Below are 24,015 nucleotides of genomic sequence, written 5' to 3'. Positions count from 1 at the left end.
TACTGGAGTGTAGGTAGAAAGGTTGGAATTTTGGAGAATAGTAGGGAACAGGTTTTTGGAGGATAACAGGTGAACGAGAGACCAATGGATAGTATGGAATACTGGTTTCGCGAGCGGCCAAGCTTGTTTCATCGTGCCAGCTTTCTCGTCTGATTTACATTAGCGCTGACTCGGGCGTCATGATCGAGTCGAGGGGTGCACTGGAGAACAGGTTACGGAATGATGGATAACTTTATATGTGTACGTGATAATGAGGAGAAAGTTTGTAGAGATCTGTGGGTGCGTTTTGAAGTTTTACTCGTCGTGATTTTTTGTGTCTCCTATGTAAAATTCATTTAAATAATACTGACAGAACAAATGAAAGTTTAAAAGTCAGTTTTATGAATTACAAGTTATTTAACCGTTCTACTTATTGTCAAATTATGAACGAGACAATTATATTTTCCAAATTGTAACTTTTACCTTCATTAATATCATTAGATGGTAAATTATTATGTAAAAAAAATGAGCATCTATATTTTATCTATCTTTTTGGATTATATTTATCTTGTATATACGCTATACGATACACAAAAATTCTTCCTATCATATAGCTCATGAAACTGCTAGGAAACAATATCCATTTATAAGGATGTTAGTCGCGAAATATATATAAGTGATAGCTACAAGTATTATACATACGATACAATACATAATGATAAGTACGATACATAAGACCCAAGTTTTAAAAATTAAGGGATGAGACACTCATTGAAACTTAGAATCTCCTATAACAAGTTATCAAATACAACACAAATTTGAAATCGACAACGAAATATTTAAATGAAAAAAATTAAATTTAAAATTATATACTCACCTTTCAATCGCATCGAAGTCGTATAGTAATGGATAAAATTATTTCATGAAATCGTTTAAACATGAGATAAGTCGTTCTCTCGCTTTGGAGAAGTCGAGAAAATTGAATATCATTTCCCATGGTGTAACCGCGAGATTAAAGAAGCGAAGTCTCATTACACCAATTAACATTCGATAAAACGATTTCATCGATCGATCGATCGATCGAGGTTCGTCAAGCGTGCACGGCTCACCAATGGATTTAATTAGCCGTATAGATCTGGAAACGCAAGCGGAACGAGAATGGCTAACGACGTTATCCGACCCTTCTGACGATCGTCGATAAACGGGAATCACCTCTGACTAATTCTCTTCTCGACCCCTCGTTCGCGTAGATTCGAAAAGAAATCGGAAATTGCGTGTTTGACGGTCACGAAAAATATCTTTAAAAGTCAGATTCATCGAATGATCATTTTAAGTGAATTTTAATCGATGGAACAGTTTTTTAAGACAGACTTTATATTCGTCTTAGCTACATCGACACGTGCAGAAATAAATAATTTAAGACAACATGAAAGTTAAACGTGACGATTTTAAATAATTCGATGTAATAATTCCTTCCTTCAAAAATATACAGAAAATAATTCAATTCATTCGAAAATCTCAACTTTCCTCAATTTTGAAATGCCAGAAAATGTTCCACATATATTTACACAAGATGCCACAACGTTTTCATTTCATACATAATTATAAGTAACTATTTATTATCAAAATTAACACACATCCAACAATACTCAAATGAATCTCATTCCTCGACCTTAACATTTTTAAATCTTTAAACTACAAAAAGCATTTTAGATAAAACATCACAATTACACTTTGATTTTGTAAACAATTATAAATTACCATTTATCATCAAACTCGCTAATTCCTATACTCTCTACACTTACTGATTTTACAAATCCGAATAATATAACAAAATCAGAGAAAATTCCCAATTAATTCACCCCAGTGTCGCGTGTTCCTCCATCTGCTACAACCCCTCCGTCAATTAATCCCCAAAATACTTCCATCTCGTCGATCCTCGACGTTCAACCACCTCAAAATACCATTACGAGGACACCAAGAGTTCTGCTACTCTGCTGAAATTTTGAAAATTCTATGTTTCTTCTCGCGACAGGAAGCAGAAACGACCCGATTAAATCCGCAGGTACCGAGTTGGTGAGCAACAAGACGGCTGAAAGTTTCATCCGTTGTTTCCGCCCAATTCTATCTCCGATTCGTTCTCCCCCTTGTTCTAGCGGCCGACGCTCGTAAAATATTCAAGCCCCATGGACGTCGCGCGAGATTTCAGCGCGGCGCGACGCGGTTCACGCCGCAATAACAGCCCAGGGATCACGGTCTGCCGCAAACGGTTGTCCGTGTTCTATTAAAATGGCACCGATAGCTTCGCTAATTAGTCGATGAGGTGCCACTTAAACACGACGTAGTAATTACAGCAAGTCGTGGGGCGATGTCGACGCGGATGCGGCGGATAAATCGTTCATCCGGCGCGGCGGATAAATTGTTCATCCGTCGCGGCGTCCCGACGCCGATCGCTTCTTTACCCCTTCGAACGCTAGCCGTTTTGTCGAATATTCGTTGTATCCTGATCGAATATTTTGATCGAAGATTCGTTAATTGGATTGTACTATGAAATTGAATTTGTCTTTATTTTTTATTTACGTATTTATTTATTGACCTATTCAAACTTTACTCTCTTATTTTCTGTTTTCTTTTTCTTTTTTATTAAGCCCTTCTTCATACATGTAATTTTCTTAAGTGATTGTTGTATCGTCATTGAACGTTTTGATCGAGGATTGGTTGATATATCCGGCTGTGAAATTCATTTGTTTATTTATGTATCCGTCTCGTATGCTCTCCTTTCTTCTCTGTTTCCTATTAATTTCTTCTTTTATCTGTATGATTTCTTCAAATAGTCATCGAAGCATTTTTATCGGGGATTCATTAATGGCTTGGTTGTGAAATTACTCTTTTTTGTTCCTTTGTTTTTATTCACACACACACACACCACACACACACACACAAACATATATGTGTATATCGATCCATTTCTTTTCTACTTGTACTACTTCTTTGGATGAATATTTGTTCCACTTTGATTAAACGTCTTGGCCTCGTCTTCCCTAGTTAGCAGGTTAACGGATGAGATGAAAACAAACCCCATAGGCATGCCTTGGCTTATGCCCTTATAATGGGAAATGGGGCCCTGGCGATTCTCGATTATCGTGGGTACTTGCGGCAATGATGGCCGTTTCATAATTAAACGTACTATTCCCGTGAATATACAATGCGTGTGTCATGTCCCATGAAACATATTAATGGATAGAATCACGCTGAAACTGAAGCGATGCGCTTGCTTCTAATAAGCCGCTTACGAGTTTGCGTTTGATTCGTGTCTTGTAACTTGCTTCAGTATTTCTCTGGAAGAATAATCTATTAACTGGAGCCTTTCTCGGACGAAGAATGTGTTTCGAACAAGAAAAAAGATTTAGAATTTGGTAGTTTCTATTTCCTCGTTTGCTTAAAGAAGAAACGAGTATTACTGCTTGTTCAATTTTTAGAGATTGCAGATGTTGGATGTCGTAATTTAATTGATGTAATAGTTGTCTAACAATGAGATTAGTAGAAGAGAATTATTTCAGTATTTGTTATACACGTAAACATATGTATTTATCAATATATTGCATGCGATTAACATTCTTACTAGAATAAAATAAAACAGATGTGTAAAAAATGAAGGAGTGCCAAACTTAAACTTCTTCGAGTCCCAATTTCTTGCAAGAATTATCCTCCCAGAATCGGATGAATAAATTTGCTATGAGACATTTTTCGCCGCGTGTACGCTTTTGTTTTAAGTCCGTGGGCGCTTTATCCTGCGGAATAAAACGAGTACAAACTGTCAGCGGCAAAACGGCGCGCGACAGGGAACGTCAAACTTTACGATAATGCGGTTTTCCCGTGGAAAGCGAGTTTTCCGGACGTGAGAGGAGGAGAAAGAGGAGAAGGGGCGGGTGGAAAGGTTAGGGAGGAAAACTAAAAGTACCCACTAGCCGAGTCGGCGCGACGAAAGAAGAGTTCGCGTGTTTCCCTCTCCACTTCTTCCACTCACCCCCTCCCCCTTTTTTACTCCTCCAACCCCTCTGCGCGACACTTGCCGAAGTTTTCATTCATAATTAGAGGGAAAAAAGGGGTAAAAGTGGGTCAGCTGGCGCGCGACAACGGAACCACCACTTGTAGCGACGATAAGAAAACAAAGCCATCCGCGAAATCGTTCGCTCAACTTCCCCTGTTACGATTAAGCACCCATTTCATTCGTATTTCTTATTATTTTTTCTTTCCTTCCACGATTATTATTCGTAATATTTACTCATTTCTTTATATGTTTCATATTATTTTATTAAGATCTCTTCTATTTTGCTTTCATTTATTTTATTAGGATTTCGTTTTCTGACTATTTTCTTTGGGTTTATCGTCGAGTTAATTGCGGGAAAATCGACCCCGTCACATCTGCAAGATTAATTAATGTTTATAGTAGTTCCTTTCCTTTCGTAGCTTTTTATCTTCGTTCTTTGCTCTCTTCCTCCCTTTGCCAATTTTACGTTGCCCTTCTGCACCCTTTTCCCCTCCCTTATCGTTTCTTTTCTTCCTTCAATGTGTTAAATGTGCACCATCAATGCAAAGTAATCGTTAATTTAGTACTCTGTTATTAAGTAGATCACAGTATTTAACCTGATACTAACTACAATTAGGTCCCAATAGATAATTAATGTTATGAATAACTTCGTACAGCCGAAACCATTTGATTTATTTTCAACGCAAGAAAATGATAAAACGCTGCAAACAAACAACACGACATCTCACGAAGAAGAAACTCCGACACATCTTTTGCTGCTCGAAAACCGACTGCTTCATCCACTTATCCCTCAAAGCATCCAAAACGCACAGTTCCAAAGAAGCAATCACTTCAAAACCATCGCGCGAGCAATCCAAAAACAACAGCAGCTATTAAACAAAGCGCCTAACACAGGAGAACAAGTCAATCCAGTAAAAGGCACTCTAACAAAAACGTTCCAAGACGACCCAGAAAACAATGCAATTTAGCATCTGGTAACGGGGCCAGCAAGGCTGAAGAGTTGGCCGTGGAGAAGCCGTCCCAAGGAAGGTAGGAAAAAGGCGGTCGCGGAGGAAGTCGTTCCGTGAACTTAAAGCATCGTGGAAAGAGCAAGAGCTTGCTCGAAGGAGGGCCAAGATGGTTGAAGAGATGTTCAGCGGAGCGGCGGCGTTTTCATTCATAATTAGAGAAAAAACAGAGGTGGCAGGCGTGCAAAAGGGAAGGCACGCCTCGAAATAAGACGGTGAAACAAGGGAGAGAGACAAAGGTTGAACGAAGAAGGAGAACCAACTCTCGTAGTACGCTCTCTCGTAGTAGAAAGAAAGAGTCAATGAAGAAAGTGGCGAGCCACCGTTACTGGTAGTGGGGGTGCTCAATGAATAAGAGGGTAAGAGAGGAAGAATGGTGACGAAGACGATGGTGGAACGAGGAAAAACGACAGAAGCTGAAGGAAGTTGGGGATGGAACGGGGTGAGTGGAGGCGCGCGCCGGAAGCTGGAACGGGGAAACCGAGTTGCGGAGAATCTTAAAGACTTTCGCCATTCTGTTAATTTTCTTCTTAAAGTGGGTTAAATTATTTTATGACTTCCGCCGTTCTCCGTCTCCTTTATGCTCCTTTTCTCTCGTCGGATGGGAGGGAAGAGGGTGCTGCGAGTCACCCCTGAATCTAATCCAGCGCGCCTCTCCGGCGCGTTCGCGGCATCGTGAAAAGCGTAATTCTCTCTTTGTCTCGTTTTCTCCTCCAACCATCTACGCCTTTTCCTTCAACTTTGGTCCCGCTCTTTCTTCAGCGTACGACTTCAGCCACCCTTTTCTTTCCAGACTTCTCTATGCAACTGGAAGTATCAGCCACGTCTTTTCTTACGCTTTCGTAGCACCCTTTCTCGCTCGACTCTTCGCCAACTGTACAGAAAGTTTCCACGTCTTCCGTGCCCTGACCCGAACCTCTCGACCTCGACACTCTTACCGTCAGCTGATCATTTCATTTTCCACAACCGCCTTCGATAACGGCCCGCTCGTTAATTTCATTCAACCCAGCATTTTATCGCCGCTCTCAGACAATTGTGTAGTTCTCTTCGTTGGTTCTTTAGGGGAGATTTTGTGGGTGTTGGATGATGTTAACGCGAGACGTGTGAGAATGTCTCAGGAATTTTTAAGAGGTACAAATCTCTTGGCAGATTTTATTTTTCGCTTGAGATTATTTGTGACTTGTTCGCTCTGAGAATGAAAAGAGATGATATTCGTCAGATATGTATTTGACTTTTCTAATTCTTAGAAGACTTTATCGAAATTTTAAGAATTTTGTTGTCATCTGGCGATAAGTATCTAAAAATACAATGAATGTAAAAATTCAGATTCCATACTATATAAAAAATGACTTTACTTCAAAATGTATAAGGCAGAAGAATGTAATAGATCACCTCATAAATTTTAAAAGAGATTTCTATTATGTACAGTAGAAATTCAGAAGTGTGTACAAAAATCAAATGTTAGTTACTTTTAATACAATTTTACTAACATCGCACGAACACAGAATAACACAGCAAAACATCAAAATTAATTACTTTCTTAAAATTTCTCTAATTATTCACCTATTAATTCTTAGTAATATCAATATTGTCATATTGTTGAATACAATTTTACTAATATTGCATCAGCCTATATAATAACATTATAGCACAAATAAATAGCATCAAAATATTTGAATTACTTACTCTATTTAAAAAAACCTAAAAAACACATCAATTTTATATGTATTTTAATTGGAAGCGTAACGCGAAGATCCCTCGTTTCCGTTCTAAACGGGACGATCGTCGAAGGAGAGCTTCTGGTATTTCCGCCGCCGAGAAACTTACCCGATGTTGCAAACTTTATAAAGTTTCGCCATTTACTCGAGCAAAAACGAGGAAACTGGCGCGAGCAAACAAAATCATGGTTCGAAAAGTACTCTCCGACCTTCGACATCTTTCCAGAGTTTAACGGACGCGATTATTACTTTACACCGCAGCTCTTACTTTTCACTCTCAACGTTGTTCGTTTCCAAACAATTTTACACGGACGTCTCTACCTTAAATTCAACGTTTCGCACTGGAACAACCTCTTTCTTCTCAATTTTCCTGAATCTCTACGTTTCCAGCACATTTAAGCTTCTTTCATAATTGTTTATTTAGTAAAATATTAGATCAAACAAAAAGTTCTTTTAAATCTGGCTGTATCTTTTGATTTAACATAGTTTCTTTTCTGTTACACATTATTATAGTATTTAAATTAATAACTTAAATTTCTGTTAATTGTTCTGGACATTTAAATTTCTGTCATAGCTGTCTATTTAGTAAAATATGAAGTGAAACACAAACTGAAGTCAAAATAAAAACTTTTGTATAAAGTTTTACATAAAATTTGATTACGATTCCTTTCTTATATTTCGCTCATAATTACGTATTTAATAAAATCTAAAATTTAATGAAAAATTAAAAAAATGTGAATTATTGTGAATTATATGTGTGAATAGTCGTATGAAATTTTCCAATATTGATTCAATTTAACAATAAAACTATTGTTATGATATTTTCAATGATCATCACACGAATTCAATATTACAAAATAAATAGAATCTAGAATTTTTTAATTATCGATTTATTTCGACAAAAGATAAAAAGACAATGCTTTCCTGCAACCGTTGCCAAAATATATCAAGACATTCTTCCGTAGCTTCGACCGACGACAATCTTGACGGAAATAAAATTTACGGTCAAAGAACAGAGCCATGGAAACCTGCTGGAACCCTGAAATCGCGGTACTTCTACTTCCGGCAAGTAATTATTCTTTCTCGACGCGTCGCCGGTGATAAACAAGCCACCTGTAAGTCGCGTCTCCGGATGCAGACGGGCGAACGCATTGGGGACGAGAATAAAACAAGACATTGGCCAAGAGAAGATTGTCGAGGAAGAATTATCGACTCCATTCCTCCATCTAAAAGTCAAATAGAAATCCAGAAAAACCGGAATCAATCAACAAAATTTTTATTTCTCTCCTATTTACGTAAATTTGTTCAGTTTAAGCGTTCTTTCGGTCGTTTTAAACCAGATCGTGTGTTTTTTTTTTATTATTAGAAGATTCATTAATCCTTTCGAGGTAAAAGTAAATTATAGAAAAACTGTCAGATCGTCGTAATTTTTCTGGCATTATTCATTTTCATATTATATTACAGATATATACCATGTTATACTCTGCTTTGAAAAATATGCTTAACCTTCTCTTTCAAATTTACGATGGAATATTTTTATGCTCGTTGTTTCGACAACGTGAAGAATAACAAAGAATACAGAGTTGCGTCGATGCACGCTGGCTAGAGAAAGTGAACGCTAGTTCACATTTTCCATTAAGAGAACCGTCAAACAGCTATTAACCCCAATCCCTCTTTTCAAAAGTCAAACAAAACACCACAAAAATCGCGAATAATCAACGAACTTCTCAAGCGAATCTGCATCTACGTAAATTCATCTAGCTTAACGACAACCATTAAAGTCTCCGCCAAAGAACAATCTTATCCCCATTGTCTCAACGTGAGGGGTAAACAAGAAAAAGAAAGAAGAAGAAACTAAAAAGCTCCATCGATGGACACTGGCTAGAGAAAGTGAGTGCTGGTTCACCCTTTTCTCTACGAGAAGAGGTCTACACGGCATACGTAGACGCCGATACAAAGACAGACACAGGGGTGGGCCACGATCGGTCGAGACCCTGCGCCGGCCAATGGCGTTTCACCCCCGTGGTGAGGGTGGGTTGCCATGGTAACCCCTCGCCATACACGTACGTGCACGTAAAGACACACCGTATACGTGTACGCGTGACGCTCAACTCTCGGGCTTCGCCAGGCCGAGGGGGATGACTACAGGGGAGGGAGAGGGTGAGAGGCGAAACCAGGGGAGGCTGGGCCGGTTAGAGGAGGGTGGCGGTGTGGTGTGGTGGCGAAGGTGAGGTTGAGTGAACGGCGCGGGGGAAGCGAAGAAGAAGAGGAGGAGGAGGAGAGACGGGATACCTCTTCCACCCTTGGACAAGCCCAATCGATCGAGGTGTGCTTCGGCCGGACGAAACTCACCCTCTGTCAGCCCGCCCTCCGATCTAGCTTGCCTCGTACCACCGTTACCATCGGCACCACCGCCACCATCGCCACCACACCACCATCTACCTCTCTCCTCTACCCTCGAAAGCAACGGTGCCTGTTATTTGAATGGGGAGAGAGCGAAGAGAGAGACGAAGAGGGGTGGCGGACTGGCGACGGTGGTCGGGGGTTGAATGTGACAGAGTGCCACCCCCGAGGGCCTCTCCCGTTGAAAGTGCGGCGAGCAGAGTCTTCTCTCTGTCTCTCCGTGTCTCTCTAGTTATCTCTCTTCCACATTCTGTCCTTTGCTCTCTATTCTATACGGCATTCTGTTCCTTCCCTTCCGTTCCTATCTCTCGCACACTGTCTCTCCTGTGTCCAACCCCCACACCTGCTCCGCTTGGCGCTGCCTCCTGGCTCGACTGCGTAGGGTGGCTCGCAGGGGCTGCGGAGGCACGGCGGGGGTGGCGTGGACAGAAATCAATATAAGACGGGCCTCCACGTATTCCTGCCCTCTCGCTCATACCCTCCCAGTCTCCCTTATGTTTGTCTCCCCAGCTGTACACCCGTCCTTTTCGCACCCTCCTCGAACTTCAACTGCGTTCCTCGTTCGTCGAACCGAGGGGACCCCTCGGTCTCGTCTCTGTCCCGCTCTCTATCTGGGTTTCACCGGCCGCCCTCATCCCTCCCCCTGCCCTCCATCCCTCATCCACTCTGCCACACCACCGTTCCCTCGAGGGTGGACTAACACACACACGCGCGAGCAGAAACATACATACGTGCACGTGCAAACACGTAGCGAGGAACGCGAGCGCACGCTCTGGCAAACCAAGCATTTCTGTACAGGGTGTGTTTCGACATGTAACGGGTGGCTCTACAATGCCGGAAGAATTCTTGAGAATTCACTTATCATTAAGGAATAAACGCGCGCGAAAAATGAAATCTTCTAGTTGAGAAACAAAAAGAGTGTAAGAATAAATGGATAAACGAATTTGAAAAAGGACGAGAATAAGTTCGTTAGTTGGACATTTTTCAGATTGATCTATAGGACGTAAGAGTTGACCAATTATGTAGCGTGGCGTGCGACTTTCACCGGTTGCCGAGATACGCGGCAAGTTGTGGATGAAAAGTTCCCGCGTCGATGAAACTCTCTCCATAAATTCAGGAAAGAAAAAGGAGCAGCGAAGCCTCGGTAGAAAACGAAGAAGCGTAAGAATAAGGACAAGAATAAGACAGAGAGAGAGAGAGAGAGAGAGAGAGAGAGAGTTACGTGAAAGTAGGGGCAAAGGAGAAAGCGATCTGAAAAATCTGAATTACAAATCTCCCGTCTCGCTTCCGCTGCTGAATTAACTTTCGCTTTCCTTAACCTCGCAGAAAAGTGCTTAAGGATCTGTAGGATCGTGAGGACACGCGAACTTTCTGGACACCCGTTTCGTCGCGGTATATAGGATCGATAGAAGGACAGCAAACGTGTGGGGAGAGTGGAGTTCGTATCCTGCGGATAAGGGAACGGCATCCATAAATTACGACGCAACTCTGCAGGGTAAAAGTCCTGTACAAGAGACCTCCTATGTACGGCTGAGGTCTCTTCCAGCCTCCCTTTTCGTTTCTTCCTTCTCTTCTCCCTCTCCTCTTCTGATCTCCTTTACGACCAAAGCCCCGCGAGGGTAGGCGTGCTGTGGAACTATAAATTTTATCGTTAAGTTGTTTAGAATCGCGGCCCCGTGAACCATTCCACTATCCATGGAATACCATCCCCATTCTCCACGTGGCTACGTCCCTTGACGGCCCTGAACCGGGGGTTCTTGATTTCCAGCATTCACTTTCTACCAATTTCTCGGCACCGGATACGGGGCGCGTGACTGCAACGACAGGGAAATCGTATCTCTGCGAACGCCATTCAAACACCGCAGTGATCTAGCGATCGGAGAATTGGTACGGAGTTTCTTTGATGGAGCAGCGGAGAACGTGTGTGACAGGGTTCAGGTGTGTAGAGGTCTCGGTTAGGTTTATATAGTGGATATTTAGGGTTTGTTGAAGAAGATTGATGTTTGGTGGTTTTACGAGGGAAGAAGATGGAAATGGTAGAGGTTTTTGGATATTATTAGTGAGGAAGGAAAAAGAGGAGTGTTTTTTCCATCATGATTAAATTCAAAATTTAGTAATTCTGAAATAGGAGGAAGATGGAGATGGTTATTATAGGGAAGAAACAGAGTCGGGTGTTGTTTATATGATTAAAATTAAAGTTTGACGATTTTATGGATTTTCAAAATATTCTGTGTATTTCTGCGTCTTTAAATTCAGCATAAAAATTCTAATCGCAGGGAAGTGCAACTTAACAAAAATCCTGCAAGTCATCTTGTTTTTTATACGGCTTTTAAAACAATCGACTTGACGCAGTAAAAATTTTCTAAAAACATCACCAGCAACAACGCACAGTCCTATTTTCACCGTCAACTTCCAACTCATGTCCATTTGCTTCGAATTCCCAATCACCCTCACCTTGAATCAAACCTCCTTATCAATTTTTATCCTTATATCTTTGAAACCAATCCATCGAACCAATAAAAAAAAAAGAAGAAAAAAAAGAAAAGAACCTTTCACGTGGTACGCAAGGCAAAAAGAAACAAAGAAGCTTCCGTCGTCATCGTCCTCGGAGGGTGGCACGTAAACCTAAGTGGGGTTGGGAGGGGGATGGTCTGACAGGGTGGTATCGAGGGGACTGGTGAGGGTTTGGTCGAAAACGTGGGTGGTGGCCGGGCTTCGGCCCGTCAGGGGGTAAATAGGAGCGGGTGAAAGGGTGGCTAAAGGGGGTGGAGGGGGTGGATTCGATTCCTCGAAAAACTGTACGTTTTTCTCGCCGATAGAATGGCCGGGACGTCACCTGAATACATTATGTGTTTTCCACCCCTGGGGCTAGGATATTGAAATTTTTAATATCGAAGGGTGGCGGCCGAGGGGGTTGGTCGGGCGACGGACGAGGGCGGATGGATGGAGAGCAGTCGAACGTCTATGGCTTCACGAAGCATCCCTCATGTAGCCACCCTCCCACGGCGATCCCTTATTTTGCCGTCGATATAGCCGCTGCGTATGCACGTGTATGTGTGTATGTATATTTACACGGCTACTGTACAGCACGCGTATCTGTGGATTCGTGTTTGTGTTTATGTTCGCGTGTGAGTAAACGGCGACCGGGTATATGCACGAGGAACTCCGCGGAAGTTGTTGCATTATCGTTAGCCGTTACTTCTTCCAGAAGACGAGATCGATAGCTGGTTGCTTTTAATTACGGTGGAGTTTTGCTTGGGTTAGGTGTTTCATGGTTAATTGATTGGAAATTTATAAACCTTAGGATAGAGTATTTTCGTGTTGCGGTTAAATCTCTGTATGGAGATCGGAGCTCAAACTGAAGGGATGAAATGAAAATTCTTCCATTTTTCAGGCTTGTTACTATTTACTATTTTTACTATTTTTCTGTATTTATGATTAGTTATTAAATATTTGCTATCCTGTCTTATCACATATAATTATAGTGTCATAGACACATAAATATTTATATTATCCTGTTGTATCTACAATTATTATACGACAAGCTCTTTAATATTAATCGTTTTCTACATAGGTAAATAAGATACGCAGATTATATTGATATTATTATTTTCAATAAATTTAGACTTTATAAGTACATGAAAAAATTTTTCTTCTTGAAATAATGTTCATTGTATCCTATTAAAATTTTGCACGATGTGATCAATTTTACGAAAAGTAAGGTATTTATATTTCTTATTCGATAATTAGAAGGGATTAGACTCTTGGACAACGAATACTTCGTTGACGTTCATCGATAGAATGGTTGACAACAGGAAAATGTGGAGAAAACGGAAACAAAGGATGTCTGTGTCTTTTCCTGTTCAATGGTTTTCGACTCGTTCGATGGTTAAAGAGGGTCTAAAGAATCCTTCGCTTTGAGATCTGTGCTATTCAGTCTTTGATCAGCTTTCTTTGCAACTTGAAAAGCTCATTTCGTACTTGTTGCTGCTTTTGAATTGCATTTCTTAATGGCGACATGGGAATAAATTCAAAGTAGGGAGGTCCATGTAATTTCAAAGACGAGATAAAGAAAAACCAAGCCAAGTAAACGAAAGGAACAATACAATGAATAGTTTCTTTGATCATTCTTTATCGTGTCCGCTGCGTTTGCTTTGAGAAAACATTTACATGATATGATAGAAAATAAGAAATCGATTTGATAAATAATTGTTTACTGATTAACTCGTATAAATAAATTTAACAATTGAAATATATTTTAAAATGAAAGATATATAACGACCACTTGATACATAAAATATTTGCAAAATTCTCAAACGTGTCGGTGATAATAAAAGTAGACTAAGTCATATATCTTTCATTTCGAGACATTTAAGGTTTTTCGTTTGATACATAAACTGAATTCTGTTTAGCGACGCAACCATTCAATCCAAAGGTTCAATTTCTACTATTTTGCAAAAATGGTTTCAAATTACTGTAGTGTAAATAGACGCAATGCAAAATAAACGATAAACTCACTTTCCTTTTGTTTTAGATTCTTTACTCTGGCCACTTTTATAATTACCGGCACAAATATTTATATGATTTCAAAATGTTGAACAGATTCAGAACACAATTTCGACCACTGCTATAATTTCATTTCTGCCCTAAATAGAGTTGAGATTGAGACATTCATGAATTAAAATTTCTGCTTTCAGCCTCTCAGAATAGCATGGTATTCGTGGTAACTGACATTTGACTGATACTGCAATTACAAAAGTGGCGAGTTCAAAACAGTTAGATGGTGAAAAATAGGGACGATAAAACGCTGATCTCAATTCGAAGTTCGATAATACGAGCATAATCAAGGGAATTTTTCGCATAATGAAACGTAATATTATCAATTATCACCGATTGCCACGTAATTAATATAACCAGCGCAAGAGTTGTAACTGGTTTCGAATAGCGGGACCTATACTGAGAGAGAAAGTTCAAAGAGGAAGCTTTTATGCTTTAATTTCAATTCATTTTTTCATTTATACAGCTTATGGCAAAATTTTTTCTATATAACAGAATATTCCGAACGAAATTTATGAACTCAAAATAAAAATAAGAAATAAGATATATAGTAATGTAATTCACTAACGCATATGTAATATACAGTACAATTCACTGTAATTGTCTTTTCCAAGAGTTCCAATGTTTTCGAAATGTCTATTACAATTTGAAAAAATGTTGAAGTTCTTTTTAATCAATAGATAGATATTGTTATCATTCATCAGATATTCAATAGATATTATTATCAAATTTAATTAGAAAAAATTTCCATGTAAAACACAGAAATAAGGAATATATACTTGAATGCTTCCGATAAAAGCAATAATAACCATAATTGTGTGACAAACCTTTCTTAGTATGGCGTCATACAAAAGAAAGTAAGTACATGCAATTAACGATAAAGTCATGGATGCTCCGGCGTCTCTCTTTCTGCGAGAAGAGCAGTGGCTTTTCACGATGATTTACCAACATGAAAACAAGAATCAAAGGAAAAGAAGAACGATGCCCTTCGCTTCAATAAGGCCATCCACTTTTATTCGTCCGAGAGTTCCATTACAAGCCTGTAAAGTGGCGTGCGTACTTGCCGGTGAGATTACATCGGCCCTTTGTTGAACTGGATCCGTCATTTAATTCAATTTTCCTGTTCCGGCTCTGCACATATATTAAAGCATCTGTTTCCATCAGTGAAGAACGTAACGAAGAAAGTAGCGATTGAGAGGGAAACGACATTTTGACGCTTGCCACTTCAGAATCGGTGCCAGTTGGATCAAACGCCGACTCGCCCTACTCGCTCTAAAATTATTTCCGCAGATGGAATAGTTGAATTATACCATTTATAATCCTCGACGACGGTTAGCGGATTTCATGGTTAATAAAGTCTCTCAGTATTCTCTGCTTTAAAACATTTATTATGCAACAAATATAGAAAAATCAAGTACGAAACACAGTTTGAGAATATCGATGAAAAGATACGATTGTTATTTTTCAAATATTTGTTTCAAGTACCTCGAAACATTATTCTCTCAAATTGTTTGCAGAACACTTTCAATTGCTTTTATGTAAAACGAAGAAAGAAGAAGATTAACGTTACATTCCTAGCTGCATATAAAGAATTTTATTGAAACGTAGTACAAAGTTGAACAAAGATATCGAAGAGCTTGTAGAATTTCTATATTCATACTTTACATATGAGAAATTTTCAATGACATAAACCATACAATTTTCTTTTTCGTTTAATCTTTATCCGAATTTTATCTTACATTCATTTCATATTACTATATTCATGGTGAATTTGTATTTTCTCGCTACCATTTATAATTTCATAAAAAAACAATTATAACATGTCAGTTCTAAAAACATGCACATTTTATTATGCCCTAATTTCATCGCTATTATATAATATACATTTTATTTTCCAAAATAGAACCCTAATAAAGTACATAACCCATAAATCTCAAGAAAAACCTCGATATTCCCCAAAAAGCCAAAGGACAAATATATATGTAAATATATTGAAAGTAGGTCATGCGGCAGAAGCGCTTCGCGGTCAAACGACACCGATCTTCGAAAGCTGTCCGATCCTGAAAATCGTAGATCCAGTTTCGACTCGAAACTGTGGGCAGGTGATGGCACACGACAATACCGCGGTACAAAATAGCAGGCCTACAAGATCGTTGAAACGTACTTTCGACCGCGACCCATATATTTCAGCCTCCATTTCATCCTCATACCTGAGCCGCCATATATAGCAGACACTCTGATAATTTGGACTTTCTGACCGGTATACAGCGCGACCCTATGGCCTCGAAGGACCCTTTTCCTCCGACCAGGGCAAAGGACTTATGGGCGCGTGCTATGGGTGCCCCTCTTAAGGTCTCGGGGCGCGACCAGGATGGTCTGAAAGGGTCATCCCTTGACCCTGGGCGTGCTGCCCAGCCCTAACCCCCCTCGGCGGTCAAAACAGGCGGAAACATGGCCTGACCCTCGTATATCACCGTTCTGGTTCTGCTGACCACGCGTACTGGACGCGCCACCACGGTCACGCGTCCGCCAATTAAAAGTAAATTCGTTTCGTCTCGTGGACCAGACTCGCTCGCGCGAATTATTGGATGGGGAAGGGTGGCTGGGTTCGACGACCATCGAGGAAGGGATGAAATATCACGGGACACAATTAAGGCGTGAATTATTTATTGCGGGATGAGTCGCGTCTGTGTTGGACTTGCTTGTCTATTGGTGGACACAGAAGGTAAAAGCAAAAGTGGGGTGATTTTTTCAAGTAAATTGGGGGTGGTGTGTTTGAAGATATTAATATTTGAGATACCGCAGGTCAGGATGGTATTATGTGAAATTAGATTTAGGGGTTTGTGGAAAGTGTGGTAAGATGGTTTCTTCTGGATAACAGACTTTGAAATTTGATTCTCATTTCATCTATTTTATTGTAATTTTGTTCATGTAATTATTAATAGTGTGATTAATAGATAATAAATAATATGAAAAATAAATGTGAAAGTTAATATAAATGATAAAACATTGTTATAAATATATTGTTATAAACATTGTTATAAATGAGGTGATATGCGTAATATTAATACAGTATAGAAGTAATGTTGAAGATAATAATAATATGTATTAAATATAAATAATATGTAATAGATATAAAATACTGTGCGTCTTGTGCTACATGAACTAAAAATACGGATAATAATAAAAGTGCATTAAAACGCATATACTATCTCAACCATGATCATCCCAACATATTCAAAAGAAACATCGTACCTGTAGAACAAAGACTATAACAAATATCAATTCCTCTAATACTCTCTCCTCCTTTCTATTATTTCCAATGAAACTAATATCGTGGCAGCGGGTTAGTTCGGCGCATTCTTTTTACTATTCGGCGCATTTTCATCCGGAAATCGACAAAAAAATATTTCGCGGTGGAGGTTTTATATGCTTCCACGGTATCGTACAAAGTAATCGATGTTATACTCACGGAGTGGAAAGTGCGTTTCGCATTCGGCCGCATTGACGAGGCATAAAACCGCAGTAGAAAATTCCGACCATGCTCGTATAACAGCGTCGACATACATACACGCGTGCTTCAACGTTGTTCTTTCCCCTCTCTCTTTTTCTCGCCGTTTCCACGTCGTGCAATCCCCGAAAAACCGGAGGAATTTTTATTCGCGAACCGACACGACGTTGACCTAACTTCGGTCGAGCTACTTATCGCGCCAGCTCCACTTTGTCTTGAGTGAAATCCAAGGTAATTCGAGATCAAGCTGCATAATTCATGGCCTCTACGAACGTTCTTTAGAGGTAAGAACCGAAAAAAAATTTGATTCTGGTAAACGGTCCCGTTTGCGGTTATTTTTTGGACGTTGGCGAGAAATGTTTTTATACCTTATTGCTCATACTGAAATTCAAACAACTATATCTTCCTTATTCTCTTTCTTGTTTTCTATTTGATTTGTAAGTTAATTTTAGTTATTTGATACTTAATAAAAAAATTCTGTGGTTCAGAATATAAATACTTTTTAATTATTTTGAGTGGGTTTATTGACGATGAAAATGGAGTTTTTTTTACGATGTAAGTGATTATTACCGGGTCATATAATATTGATATGGTTATATATATTCATTTTTCTATTTTATTCGTAAACACTTTTTGTTGTAATTGTAAATAATCAAGTTATATCCTAAAGAAATGTGTCAGAGCATATAACTATTATCACGTAGATTAAACAATCTTTGATTCATAAAATATTCTTGAAGAAATGATGAATAGAATGTTATATCTACGTAGAATTTGCTAACAAATTAGTCATATACGTATATCAGAATAACTCTCTCCGTGCTAAATCTGTTTGAACCATAGTCACGATTGTACTTGATATTCACCCTCAAACGGGAGGGAAATATTAAATTAGCTTGATGAAAACGACTCAAAGCATTTTCTTAATATATTATGTATTTAGTATATTTGACAATGTTTATACTTTTCATTCTAAGCAACAATGATTTTAATTCATGTTATTTCGTGTAAGAAACATTTTTTAACAACAATGAAATTCATTATAAATTACTTAGAAATCAAGATATTAATTGTTTTACGATATTAATAATAATATCGAAGCAATCCATATTCAAAAACATATACTTGTTATAGATCACATTTCGCTCTCAAAGAATATCGCAAGACCTACCTCGCATGCAATTAACTTGTATTTATTCAACCAATATTTACTCGATATACCTACGCGCCATATTTACCTAACTAAAATCACAAAATTAAACTTCCTAACATGATATATTGAGAATGTATTAATATACGTATTTATATTACTAATATTAATTATACATCAAAATTCTAATACCAATACTATTCCCTTGTACTATCGCTTTCTAAAAAACCTCAAAACCCATCATCCATAGAAAACTATTCTGCTTTCACTCATCCAGCAAACTAACTTCCAATCAATTTCCTGTAACCTCAAAACCTCTCTAACAAGAAAAACTGAAAATCCCAACAGCAAAGCCAACCCAACCTAACTCTTGCGGGTCTCACGTTCCCCGTCTTTCACCTGGTGGCTTCGTGCGTCGCGATTATTTGGTTCGCGAACGCGACCTGTCCCGGGGGTTGAGCGTCGTCGTCGTCTTCTTGGGGTACGACGTTCGTCGGCTCTGCTCAGTGTGCTCGTTACAGCGCCTCCACTCTGCAAGATTCAATATTCTAACCAAAATCCCCGGGGCTAAGGGTGGGCGGTGCAGGGCAAAAGTTTCCAGGCGTGGAGCCGCGTGAACCGCACACGGAGCATCCGGACGGGTCTAAAGTTTCCCGCTTCGTCGACGTGTGCCTCCCGTCGTCCTCGTCCTCTCATCGTTTCGCCGACGGTAAACTCGCAGTCCACACACGAGGTACGCGGAGGTAGCAGAAGGGGACGAGGGGAGGGACGAGCGAGCGAGCGAGTTACTTGACGGACTCGACGTTTCTGACGGAGCCTGGTGAATTTCCCGGCTCGAGAGCAAGGAATTCGAAGGGCTGAGAAACGACGACGACGACGCCGACCACCACCACGCGATCCTACGATATCGAGAATTTTATTTGCCCAAGGAAAGAGATTCCAAGGGGTGGGAAGCGAGGTACGACGCGGTGAAAACGTGCAATTGGATTTGTTTTTGACTAACGACGCGTGACGCTCTGTTTGCGTTAAAAAGGTCGTTTTTAGTATATTTGAGTTATTATTGTTGGGTCGAAGGGCTGAGTAATTTTTATTGCGTTGGTTCGGTTTCACATATTTTTGTTTTCAATTATTCTCCGAGGCTTATTATTAGAAATTGAATATTTGTATAAGACGAAATTTTGAATCATAATGAGAAAGTACTTGTGTTACACACATTCATGTAAAATAGTGTATACCAACTAGGCAAAATATTATACCTGAATATTGTCAACCCGATAATCATCTTGGATACTCTATTATAATTTACACATCTAATATTATTTCTTCAACTTAACCTTTTGTATTGAACATCCACACATGACGATTCTACATTAATAAATTACCACATCGACTTCCAAATACTCCCATGTGAGACTAATAAGGTTACCTAGTACAACAAACACCTGTATATTTAAATATACCAAATAAACCAACACTGTGTATTTATATATACTATGTATAAACAACTATAATTGGGCATTAAGACTATATACGTACATACGTATACGTATATTCCTAAACACCATTATTTCTCTATGAAGATCTACAAATATCCTATACGATTTTCTTAATTTTGAAACTGCTGTCTCTAATTTTTCTGTATATAACATATTTTTTCAGTTATTTTTGCAATTACATCCAAAAAGCTCGTATCTCAACGATCGTAAGAAAGTCTCGAGGTACGCAGGCATGCAAAGTCGCGATAAAATCTTCTCCTACCATCCTCTCTCTAAAGCGCACATACCCACATCTATTTTACCCGAGTTGGCCAACCTGCCCCATCCCCAGGACCAATCGAAGTCTGCCGCTTTATCGGGAAAACCGAGGGTGTTCTTCGGGCAGACGGAACTGCCCCTGCGTTCCGGTAGCTTTATCGCCGAAAATAGGGGTGGTTTTTGAAGGGGGTGGCCGTCGATTTTGCGCGGACTGTACCCTCCACAGAGCATACAGAACGGCCTCCATACAGAAGAAAAGGCCTCCGGCTATGGCCTTCCATCTTATCCCTCTTTCAACCCCCTTCTTCTGCCTTCAACCACCCTCTCCTCGTGTCTACATCGTTCCCATGCTTCGACGATGTTCGTCCGTCTATCTTCGCGTGTTTGCGCGTGCACGCCACGCGATACGGATAATGGAATGTATCGATGATGCAAGTTGTGCATTCTATGGTGGAACGAGCGAAGTTTCGACGAGGTTGGCTGGAAGGGGAGGTTTACGGAAAATGGGGTGAAACGATTTATAGGCGCGTTAGTTTGATATTTGGATTCCCTTTGATGTAAGTTTGTAGTTCGTTTGATTGTAGGAATGAAATTGGGTGGTTAGAATATGGAAGATTGGGGAACAGCGAATTGGAGATATTTGGGGCTGAAGAAATTTGTGTCATGACTTGTAATTATGTAATCATAGATTATGGGTTTACGTTTGGGATAAATATAACATTGATGTTGCAATAAAAATAAAAATTTCGTTAAAAGTTATGTATTATGAAGAAATGTAATACAGAATTGCTATGCAAGCGTTATTGATAAAATTCAGTTTAATGGTTGGGGTTAGGTAAAAATAAATCTGGCTAAATCATACAAATTTAACTGTGCCAATTAATAACCAAACTCATTATAAAATATTATAGTAAATAGTTGACGAGTTCTTGGTGCAGAATAGCAAGAGAAATTTCATCTCCCACATCGATGATCAAAGGCATATTTCCAACGATATACTTCAGAATATACTGTAGAATTTCATTTTGAAATATGGTACACTCTCCACAAAGAACTTCAAATTTTAATAAAACAGAATTACGCATTTTCAGCTTCTACTACGCAAATTCTAATCGATAATAATGCGTTCTAGAACAATTAGTACTTCCAAATCTCTCTCTTCTCTAAACCATAAAAATTACGATATCTCCCTTACCCTCTACCTCGTTAAACGAAATTCCATCGTTCAACCGTCACACGTAGCACGATAAGCCTATTCGTAATTCAGCATCGACACCATCGCATTATTCTCAGCGCGGTGACACCTTTTCTCCATCCTGGGCGCTATAGCCGCGAAGGGTGACGATAGACAGAGAGAAAACTACCCCCGGCGCATCGGATTTAACGTTGAACGCGGCTCTAATGAGGTGCGCCACGTTCACGATCCTTTTCTCCCCAAGTTGTTCGTCGTTCCTTTCGCCAGGTAGGCACAGCGGATTTTTAATGGGGCACCGCGGCGTGCTCTCCTTTTTTTCTCCCTCTCCCTCTCCTCGTCCGTGTTCCAGTGGCGTTCGACAGCAACCCCTTCGACCGATGGTTACCTGAGAATCCATGGTGCAGGCAGAACCAGGCAGATACATAGGTAACGGCCCCCGGGGGTAAAAAGCAACGAGAGGAAAACTGTCCGCGTAGCGAGATTGAAATTCAAATGAGACCGCGAGGATATTCTAATTCCGTGCGGCAACCCCTTTTTTGCATATCGGGACCCACGCAGCTGCCATCCCGGGGACCCAAATTATATACATCTTTTTTCCTCCTTTCTCTTTCCCTTTTTAGGTTCCCTCCCGAAAGAACGTTTCTCTTATATTTTCTTTCCTTTTTTTTTTATTTTCGTTTCGGTATACTCACCTTTGTCGCTCACGTTGCACGCGGCGGTGTTCAGAGCGTTTTTCTCGCTTGCGCCGCCGCGCGTGATCCGCAACAATTGAGAATCGACAGTATTCAAATCCGAAGGCGACGGTAGCTAGCTACCTAAGCCCCCAGGCTTACCGGCTGCCTTCCGCGGATCCGATCGATTTTATGTTGCGGAAAGACGGAACGGGAAAAGAGGGAACACGCCTGGTCCGATACTCGCCGATTATCGCCAGGATATACACCCACGTTCAGAAGTAACAGGACACTTATGAAAATTTAAGTAAGCCTGAAAGACTGGGAAATTTGCGAAACGTTTAAGAGTGATTATTTCATCTGGAACTTTAGTCTATAAATCATAAGTTCAATATCATAGTAATAATTCTCTTCTTCTCTATCTATGTACATCGGTTACGTGTTTCGTGATTACCATTTTCATCAATTCCAATACACGTCTACAGTATTACCGTATTTCTTGCTATTTGGTTTCTCTTCGTGCACGCTACAGATGATTTTACAATATACATTCGGATCTTGAATAGACTTCTTGAAGTATGCTATAAAACTTAGGTTTAGATTAGAAAACTTTATTTTTGAAAATGGATCTTTAAATTTCCGTTTGTCACGAAATGTTTGAAAATCGATTGAAACGCGAATCTGATATCTGCCTCGTGAAAATCCGTAAAATTTCTAGTACATCGTTCGCAGCGTTTAATACTTCCTTGAAAACGTGTCAAATATGACGCAAGTACGTACATCGATCACAAAATCTATCAGAATAAATCAGTTTCGAATAAAAGAATATGAAATTTTTCATAATTCGTAATTTCACAATTTTGTTTTCATTTTTCACGTACTAAAAATAAAGCGACGTGAATGTTGATCGAAGATCCACGTTTGGTTGCCTTGAAAAGTCTGTCGTTACAGCTAAATGAAATGATGGCGTGGCAACACATTGTTCAGTGGCTCGTTGCAACTCAAGCGGACGAGAAGATTTATACCGCTGAAGAAAATTTGCCCCGATAAAGTGTTTCCGTGTGCTGTGCTCATGGCGAACGCTTATCGTCTCGTTATTCCGGATTTTGCAGCGAAAGTTAGGCAAGTGAAAGGGAACCGTTTTCATTCATAAATATAACGTTCTTTGACAGATTGATTGTATCTACTTCTCTCGATTCTTATCGATTGATAATTCTCTTCCGTTATTTGATCTTGTACTTGAAAATTATTCTGTATTCATATTGGAGAAAAACTTAAATAGCTCAAGTAGTCGTATTTAATTCAAAGTATTAAATGCACAATTTGAGAAAGATATTGTTCACTGGATTATTAATTGGAAAAAGTAGAAAGAAAATTTAATAATTTTTTGATAGAGCATATAGAGTAAACGATTCTTCAATGTTTGAATAAATCAACGTCTTATGTGGATACAGAGTAAAATATATTATCTGAACTTGATATATGCCATCAACATTCGCAATTATTCACTAAAGTATCAATAAAATATTCATGTACGTTGTAGAACAGATTTTCAACTGCATAATAAATTGATAATAATGAAACTAAATTATCTGCTTTTGTGAAATTATCATAACATGCTCCAAGATGTTACGTCTGCATAGTAAATAATAATAAACACAGTAGAACTGTGCACGAGACATTTTAATGTGTAAAATACCCGAGGTAAGATATGATAATATGTATATAATACGCAAACACCATATTATAAAAAATTCTATTTTATACAAAATACAAAACGCACAAATAAAATAAATAATACATTTTTATTTCACACTTATATTATAAACATTATATTACTTACACGTCTAATATTTACCTCACAATTTTATGTAGACCCAACCTAATTATCTATTGCTTAATATTCAATGTTTATCCACTGTTAAAGTAAATGAAAGAACAAAAATAAACCGTCTTCCTTTCATCTTCATATTATAAACGCTGTACTTCCTATGTAACTTTCTCAAAAAAAAAAGAGAA

General features: G+C 39.2%; 1 long non-coding RNA gene across 2 annotated transcripts in view; it reads left to right on the top strand.

Moving 5' to 3' along the window:
* The window catches only part of LOC126927350 (uncharacterized), a 33,300-nt gene that overhangs the window by 7,790 nt on the left and 1,495 nt on the right, over positions 1-24,015 (top strand). The window contains exon 1 of one of the 2 annotated variants that reach the window (XR_007715412.1): positions 17,228-17,510. The exons of the other annotated variant lie outside the window; for it this stretch is intronic. This is a non-coding gene — a long non-coding RNA (uncharacterized LOC126927350). Of the gene's footprint in view, positions 1-17,227; positions 17,511-24,015 lie in introns of those variants that run through there. 2 annotated transcript variants of the gene reach the window in all.

Source organism: Bombus affinis, chromosome 2 (genome assembly GCF_024516045.1).
Source record: "Bombus affinis isolate iyBomAffi1 chromosome 2, iyBomAffi1.2, whole genome shotgun sequence".
Lineage (NCBI taxonomy): Eukaryota > Metazoa > Arthropoda > Insecta > Hymenoptera > Apidae > Bombus > Bombus affinis.
This window is presented reverse-complemented; position numbering and strand designations above follow the sequence as displayed.